At 47.5% G+C, this 7,935-nt stretch overlaps 1 long non-coding RNA gene across 1 annotated transcript; it reads left to right on the top strand.

Moving 5' to 3' along the window:
* The first annotated feature begins 882 nt into the window (after positions 1-882).
* On the top strand, positions 883-7,073 carry LOC122476277. Its single transcript, XR_006295438.1, has 3 exons — positions 883-893; positions 2,933-2,936; positions 6,962-7,073. It is a non-coding gene; the product is annotated as an uncharacterized LOC122476277 (long non-coding RNA).
* The last annotated feature ends 862 nt before the right edge of the window (positions 7,074-7,935 follow it).

Genomic DNA, 7,935 nt, shown 5'->3' with positions numbered 1-7,935 from the left:
TGGACTTTTCCGTAACATCTGGCTTTTCCTGAGCCTCACCCACCTAGGAATCACATCAGCTGAAAGCTTTCATGGCCCGTCCCCTAACGCCAGAGTTAGACTCACTCACTTCTGAGGGTCCCTAGTGGTGTTCATGTGAGTTTAGTCCCTTCCCGGACTTTCACTTTCCTGCACTTTTCTGAAGCTCACAAGATCCCTCTCTCTTTCGTTGCCCTCTGTGAGAAGCCACATCTTCACCCCGGGGATGCTCACCCCGAGGGCTTCTGAAGCCGCCCTCACCAGGTGCCGGGGTGCATGCTCTCTGTTCAGTCTTCAAGGCAGCAGAGTTTTGCCATCTCTCCCCATGAAGTAGGGGGCATTGGATGTCTCCCCAGATACATGAAGTATCCAGTCTGCATTCCTTGCCCTCCCTGTATGGCTGAGTGTTCGCCCTCAGTTTCCACCCAGAATCTAACCACCCTTGAGTACCTCCCTGACCTCACTCCATCCACACTCTTCCCCCCCCCCCCGCCTTGTTTCAAAGGAAAGAATAAATCGCTGTGAGTTCATTACTCACTAATCTGTTACTATTTATGTATCTCATTGGAATATAGTTGCTCGAGTGTGTTTTCCTCACCTGTGAGCTGTAAGGGCTGAGGCATTCACTCGTTCATTCATTCATTCCTTCATTCATTCACGCATCCTCTCCATAAATATCTTATTTCACTATGTGCCAGGCACTCTAATCAGCCCTCTATCTCAGGAGACATTGAGTGACTCGTTTTTGCCCGAGCAAAGGGGAAGAAGGGGTTAATGAAGAAATAAATAATCGCCGACACTTCCAAAAGCCAGTCTTCCATCCTTGGTCGCTTCTCCCTAAGGCTTCTGCTATGATACCTCAGGGTGCTCTGCCGGTCTCCCGTGCTGCTCATCTCTTCGAAGCCCTTAGGGTAAGAAACTGTGAAAGAATCCATTTATGAGAAGGATGGCTGGATTTGGTAGCTCGCGCTCTGGCTCCCTGAAGTTTGCATTCCTCAGAGGTTCTCTGCCGTCAGTGCATCATGACCTTGGAGGATCCTCTCTTCCCCTTGTGACCCAACCCCAGAATGGACGTAAATCCTTCCCTCAGTTCTCCACAACTCAACTAAGCCCATACTGTTGTTATGTTCAGGAACACATTACTAAATTCTCAAAAATAACCAAAAACAACCCACAGTGGCCCCTCCATCTGGTTCCTGGATATGCCTCTTCTGGGAGCCACAGGGTGTGGTTTATCCTCCTCAGACGCCCTCAGCCCCCTTCTCTGCCAGTTCAGGGGGATGCCCTGAGGCAGGAGCTGAGGACGAACACATTTCTCTCCTCCGCGTCTACACGGCAAGCAGGGCCCTAACATGGGAACGAGATTCGTCTCTTTCCACCTTCACCTCCTACGACTTAAGATGGGGCTCTTCTCATGATGAATGACACTGAAATATCCAGATCTTTGATGGGAGAGTCAAGATTCTACTTTTGTGTGGAACTTGCCTATGGGCCCAACCTGAGGACCAGAGATCAGCCCACAGCAAGGGTGATGGGGACACTGTCAGCCTCTGCCTCTCTCGTCCCTCGATCTCCGCTCTCCACCAAAAACCTCGCTTCCCGTTATAGGCTTCACCCCTTGACTGTCAACTTGCCTCAAACCCTGACTTCAGAACACCAACCCAGAGCTCGTGGCTTGTACACACACAGACACACACAGACACACACACACACACACACACCTTAAAATAGGTAAGAGTGAACACATATCCTGCAGGAGACCGCAGGTTGCCCTGTGAAGCAAACCTGTCGCAAACATGCAGTGTCTTACCACTTTTGTGTTTCATCCAGAATTGAGTGTTTGTTTGGCATTCCGATTTCCACCATATTGATTTTTCTTTCGTATTCCATTTAGGTGTGAAATTACTCAAAATCTCATTAAATAACCCAGCCATGCCCCACCCGTCCCACTGCCCTGCAGGTGAAGAGGCCGATATACTAAACGTGCCCCATTTTTTTAAGTTTATTTATTTTGGAGAGAGAGACAGAGAGAGAGCAGGGGAGGGGCAGAGAGAGAGGGAGACAGAATCAGAAGCAGGCTCCAGGCTCTGAGCTGTCAGCGCAGAGTCTGACGTGGGGCTCGAACTCATGAACCGCGAGATCCTGACGCGAGCCAAAGTCAGACGCTTAAGCACTTAACGGAGTGAGTCACCCAGGCGCCCCTTATTCAACGTGTCACTCTTAAGACCGGAGCTGAATTGAGCTGAACTGACACCTGATGAACCAGATTCAGCAAACCTGGGATTGCTCTGGTCTGTCTTGATCCGTATCTCAAGAGTCCAGGCTCACTCCTTTGGGTACAAATGGCATCGGCTTCCGGTGGTGGCGGTTTGCGTTTGGTGGGCAGAGAGGCGGCTGGTTTGCTTTGACGCTTTATCGGTACATCCGAGTGATCGCCGAGGTGAGATGCCAGGATACCGCACTGCCGATGTTTGCAACTTGTACTTGGTGGACCTTTTAATCAGCGTATTTTCTTCCTGAGAAATTCAGTAGCTTTTGTCATTCGCCGTTTGTGAGATAAAACACTGGCTGATTCACCGAGCCAGTTTATTTTACTGTTTGGGGAAAAGACTTGCCAAAGAAATTTGGTTTCAACAAAGAGGGAGGGGGATGATGTTTCTTCCTTTTACCACAAGAGTTATCATTTCTGTCACATCCAGACGAATAAAGAATTTCAAATGGCTCAGTCTCCATAATCAACTGTCTCTAATTCTCAAATTTCAGTATGCTTGTTTTATGCCCTATAAACTTTAATAGTTCTGCCTTCCGTTATTTATCGAGAGTATTTGGGCTCTTACAAATTGCCAAGGAAGTCAAACTTGTGGGCCCTTTCTCAATGATTCAGATAAGAATTTAATCCACTGACCTCATCCAGATCTGTATCCTTTCTGAAGCATCTTTATTTTCTCTGGAGCTAAATAAGAAATCAGTCTTGATTTTGTAAACTCTGACCAACACCTTCAATGAATTCAGTATGACTATATAGGGCAGGGGGATAGGGGTGGGGTTGAGAAGCAATGTTTAAAACCTTTTCCCTGCTCATAATATATTTCCCTTAGAAAATAACTTCTAAAAACTGAAAACTGGGCACCTGGGTGGCTCAGTCAGTTAAGCATCCAACTCTTGGTTTTGGCTCAGGTCATGATCTCGGTGTTCATGAGTTCAAGCCCCAGGTCAGGCTCTGTGCTGACAGCACAGAACCTGCTTAGGATCCTCTCTCTCCCTCTCTCTCTCTGCCCCTCCCCCCTCAAATAAATAGATTTTTTTAACTGAAAACTTAGCTAAATTTTATTTTTTTTAATTTTTTAATGTTTATGTATTTTTGAGAGAGACAGAGCATGAGCAGGGGAGGAGCAGAGAGGGAGGGAGACACAGAATCCGAAGCAGGTTCCAGGCTCTGAGCTGTCAGCACAGAGCCCGACGTGGGGCTCAAACTCATGAACTACAAGATCATGACCTGAGCTGAAGTCAGGCGCTTACTGACTGAGCCACCCAGGCGCCCCTAAATTTTCTTAATTTAATTAATTTAATTAATTCCTCCCTTCCAAAAATTTCCCAAGGACAATTGTGCAAAAAATATAGCCAAACCTAAATTACATAAGTTCCTTTTAGTTAAATGATTTTGAAAGCAAAACTATAAAAACTATTTCAGGTTTTTGTCGGAAATCATTACATTTGGGGAGATGAATATTCTTTCTAAGATTTAGAAGGGAGCCCCTGAAAGTTGAGAATGCAGCTGCTTCTGTGATGCAGAAGTGAACGTTTTATGTTGAGTCACATTTAAACATAAGAAAACTTATATTTGGAGAGTTTTCCGAACATATCCTCGGCCTTTGATAATTTGACCGCTGCTATTTGCTGCCGATTCATTCATCGTGACAAGGGGTGGTTTTGTCGTCTTCTCTGTTCAGTTCCTGAGCGACAATGTCATGGGCGCCACACCCTCGCTGACAGCCGCTTGCCTGAACCCTCCAAATGATCTTCCTTGTTTGCGGGGATTTCCAGCTCACCTCGCACCCTGTCTTTACTAAACAACCGATCCACGTTCTCACGTCAAAATCCAATTTTTAAATGTTCCTAATTTAAAGAGGGAAATGAATAGTGACAGTGAAATAGGAAAACTGAGCGATGCAGTTTTGTCTGATCGGAAGCAGGGAAACTAAACACAGCTATGGGTACATATTTGACCGAGCGAAACGCTGGCTGGAATTTGAAGCAAACTGGAAACTGTGGGGGTGAAAGGGAAAAATAACAGAGCCAAAGGGGAAGAGCGGTCCCAACACTGCGGCGGTGGTAATCGTGTTGGCAATATGTAAGCGTATCAGATCAACACCGTGTACAACTTAAAGTTGCATCACAATAAACTCCATCACAATAAAGCTGGGGCGGTGGGGGTGGGGGGTGGGGTGGTGAATCTGTCCAAGAAGCTAGCCATTCCAGAATCTGTGGGGTTCTGCTCCTCTGTACCACTCCCTCCCACACGCACAGCCCGAGGAAGCTGAGAACCTGGGATCAGTGGTTGGTCCAGTGATGGTTGCTCCTGGCCCAGCCTGAACTGGTCTGGGCCATTTCCTGGGTCACTTGAACTTTCCAGAACAAAGGCCTGAGGTGTGCGACTGGAAGCTGCTAGCGGCATGTTTCCAGCCCTAGGGAAGAGCCAGGTGCGAGGGGATAGAGCGTGCAGAAAGAGACAGAGGGCGGCATGGGTGAGAGAAAGCCCTAGCAACAGTCCAGCCAGGGGCCAGCGACCCCCAAGGCCCGGCCATGCCTCTTTCTTTTGACAATTCACTTCCATGACAGGTAGATTCCTGATCTGGCTTACGATGATTTGAGCTAGGTTCCCTCCCTTGCAACAAGAGTTCTGCCTAGTATTCTTTGTATCTATGCAGTTCAGCAAACATTTGGGGAGCACATGATCTAGGGCACTGGGCTTTGCATTTCGAGAGAGATACCCTCACTTACCGGCTCATCTCATCAGCCAGCGAGCTCTGCCCTCAAAGCACTGATGACCTGGCAAGTAACCCTACAGTGCTTACATTTGAGCGGGTTTTTGAGATGTGTGGTTTTCCGGATGTGTGAGGCAGGGACAGGCATTCAAGTATAAGACATACTCCAAGCGAAGGCAGGGTCAGGGGGCCACGTGATACATTTGGGACCAGCAAATGGCTCCGTTTGGGTCGGAGTGTGCTTACAATGTAAGGAGGAAGAGGAAAGAAAAGAACAATGAAGGGACACAGGTTCCTAACAGGCATTGAAGGACACACTAAGTGACTTGGGATCAGGGACCTCCAAAAGGAGCGACCACAACCCAGGGAGGGGCGAGGCGATGCGTTCAGGCAAGAGCAGCCACATAATTCGAAGGAGCCAGAGCAACATGAAAATGCAGGGCCCCTTGTCCAGATATCTGAGAGCCCCGAGACCGTGAGAGCAAAACATGAAACCAAGTCAGAGGGCAGACAGACTGACCTCGGCCGGGAGAGGCAGAGGGAGGACGAGGTTCTGGCCCTTCCACACTCAGAGATCATGAGAAAGGGTAGAAGAGGTTGCATTTTTCCAATTCGCCGAGCCAGAAACCATCAGAGTCTTCAAACGTGACCAATCAGTTAGAATCTCTCTTTCTCAGAGAGGAGGGGACAGGAAATGAGATGAAGGGACGTGAAGCATTCCCACATTGCGCTCCTTGAATGGTTTCTACTGACCCACTGGGCTGCACAGGATCCGGGGTAAGTTAAATCCCGCCGCTTTCCCAGAGGCAGACAAAGCACTTTAGGCATGTCCTGCCCGCCACCTCGTTTCGGCCCCTCAGGGCATCAGTCTGGAAACAACAAGGCTGCCATTGGGCTCCCAAGAGCCACCTTCGTGGTGTCCCTCGCAGAAGCTCACGAAACGGGTCAGAATACAGCACTAACTCAAAGGCTACGTGATCCAGGAATTCGTCCTCTCTTCCGTGTCTTTTAAAAATGTGTCACGTTCATTCCACTTTTTTAAAAAGCCGGATCAAACTTAAATGGACGCTACTAAGGGAAAGAAGCCAATCTGAAAGGGCTGCACACCGCATGATTCCAACAGATGACATTCAGAAAAAGGCAAACTACGGAGACGCAGGAGAAAAGATCAGTGGTGGCCGCGGCTGAGGGTCAGAGGGAGAGAGGGATGAACAGGCAAAGCACAGAGGATTTTTCGGGCGGTGAAACTCCTCTGTATGATACTATAATGATGGATATGTCGTTATACATTTATCCAAAGGCACAGAATGTGCAAAAGTGAGCTCTTATATAAACTGTAGATTTGGGGTGATAATGATGTGTCCACGGAGATCCATCATTTATAACAAATGTACCGCTCGGGGGTGCGATCATGAAAGGGGAGGTGCTGTGCATGCAGGGGGCGGGGGACACACGGAAACGCTTGGCACTTCCCCTCAGTTTTGCTGTGCCCCTCAAATTGCTCTAAAAACTGAAGTTTATTAATTTTTAAAAAGCAAGATGTATTTATTATAGAAAATTCCAGGGGCGCCTGGGTGGCTCAGTCGCTTGAGCATCCGACTTCGGCTCAGGTCATGATCTCACAGTTCACGGGTTCGAGCCCCGCTTCAGGCTCTGTGCTGATGGCTCAGAGCCTGGAGCCTGCTTCGGATTCTGTGTCTCCCTCTCTCCCTGTCCCTCCCCTGCTCATACTCTGTCTCTCTCTCTCTCAAAAAAATAAGTAATAAACATTTTTTTAAAAATTTTTTAGGATGTGAGGGCGATCTGGCTGCAACATCTTTCACCCCATTGATCCCCAGGGTTGATTCGGCTGATCTGGCTGGCTAGGCGGGTGTCCCCTTCCTCCCTCACCGCTCCATGTGTGTCCCTCCCGAAGCTGCGTGCTCGGTCGAAGAGGACGACCTTCCCCGATAGAGGAGGACCGTTCTTTGGTCAAGGGTATACGAGTAACTGCGCTCCCCTGCTAGAACCTCCAAACAAGCTCTCAAGGTCCATTTGTAGGAGAACGTAGGGTAGTCAAGCTTCCAAGACTCCAGAAAAAAAAAAAAATTAGTGAGAAATGTGGGAATTGATGTCTATTCTTTTTAGTTAAGATGCGATATACGCATATGCCCATATCAAAACATTGGAAGACCCAACAAAGTCAACTTTGCACGTGATCCCCGTGCTGGAGCCTGGGGATCAGTCCATTCACTCTCCATCCATGTTCTCTGTTGGAATGATGAGATGCTACATGCTACCTTCCCCAGGCTCCCTTGTGGCTTTGATTCTAGACGTGCATCAGGTTCTGCCCATTCAGTGAATTTACATGAAAATTGGAAGGTGGAACTGAGGCGGAGGCCCCGCTCGTTCCCTTTTTAAGATAGTTTTTGCTGGATAACAAAGTCCTGGAGGTAAGAGATCTCATGGGGGGGGGGGGTGTTTCAGTGCCCCTTTCTGCAGGACTCTGGGAGGTAACTGGTGAAAAAGAAGCTGCCATTGTCTTCTGATTTTAACTCCGTGACCCTGAGATGGTAACTATGGGATTGTAATGGTTTGGGTGGGATTTTTTTTGGTTGGTTGGTTGGTTTTTGTTTGTTTTCCAATTGTGTTGATATAATTGACATACAACTTTCTGGTGGTTTAAGGTATACGACGTAACGATTTGATATACGTATATGCTGAGAAACAATTCCACCAAAAGTTTAGTTAACATTTATCAACTCACATCGTTACAATTTTTGTTCTTAGAATCAGGACTTTTAAGATCTACTCTCTTACCAATTTTCAAAAAGGTAATAGAGTATTTTTTTTGTAATTTATTTTTTATTTTTTTAATTTACATCCAAATAGCATCTAGTGCAACAATGATTTTAGGAGTAGCTTCCTTAGCGCCCCTTACCCATTTAGCCCA

Source organism: Prionailurus bengalensis, chromosome E4 (assembly GCF_016509475.1).
Source record: "Prionailurus bengalensis isolate Pbe53 chromosome E4, Fcat_Pben_1.1_paternal_pri, whole genome shotgun sequence".
NCBI lineage: Eukaryota > Metazoa > Chordata > Mammalia > Carnivora > Felidae > Prionailurus > Prionailurus bengalensis.
Note: the sequence above shows the minus strand (reverse complement) of the source record. Positions and strands in the feature narration are given on the sequence as shown.